The sequence below is a fragment of the Geospiza fortis genome, unplaced genomic scaffold (assembly GCF_000277835.1).
Source record: "Geospiza fortis unplaced genomic scaffold, GeoFor_1.0 scaffold590, whole genome shotgun sequence".
NCBI classification, from domain to species: Eukaryota; Metazoa; Chordata; class Aves; order Passeriformes; family Thraupidae; genus Geospiza; species Geospiza fortis.
Genome location: NW_005054402.1, coordinates 2,820,285 through 2,820,967, shown reverse-complemented (window position 1 = coordinate 2,820,967; position 683 = coordinate 2,820,285). Strand labels below are relative to the sequence as shown.

General features: G+C 43.9%; 1 protein-coding gene across 1 annotated transcript in view; it reads left to right on the top strand.

Annotated features, from left to right (window-relative positions):
- The window catches only part of BTBD10 (BTB domain containing 10), a 28,048-nt gene that overhangs the window by 7,125 nt on the left and 20,240 nt on the right, over positions 1–683 (top strand). The window lies entirely within an intron of this gene.

The window sequence follows — 683 nt, the reverse complement described above, 5'->3', positions numbered from 1 at the left end:
CAATACCAGCAACTCATTTCACATTTTACTTGTATAGATGCAGATAAACTGGACTCAAGTGTTGTCCAAAGTATTCTCTAGGCAATTAATACTGTGGGTTATTTTTCCTGCCATTAATTCTTGAATGATTCTGAGAAATTCAAGAGGGCAGGACAAAAGAATGCAGCAGTAATTAAAAGGCTCACAGGAAGACCCATGTAATTAGAGGCCTATGCTGTGAATAATGGAGTGGTTAAGGCAGACCCGAGGAGGGTGGCTGGTGCTGCAGGTCAGGGAAGGTTTGTGGGGTGTAGCTTTATGCAGCTGATTTTTTTACTCAGGGAAGGTTTGAGAGGTGTAGCTTTATGCAGCTGATATTTTTATTCAGGGTAGATTTGAGGGGTGTAGCTTTAAAGAGCTGATATTTTTATTCAGGGTAGATTTGAGGGGTGTAGCTTTATAGAACTGATATTTTTATTCAGGGTAGGTTTGAGGGATGTAGCTTTATAGGGCTGATTATTTTAATCAGGGAAGGTTATTGGGTGTAGCTTTATGCAGCTGATGTTTTTATTCAGGTGTCTGGGGGTGGCTGATGCAGCTCTGTTTTTAGGATTCCAGTGTGGCACAGCCTCGGCAGTGAGCAGTGTGGGTGGGATGGGCTTTGTGTGGAGTGAGGGCTGGGCAGTGCCCCCACGGTTCCTGCT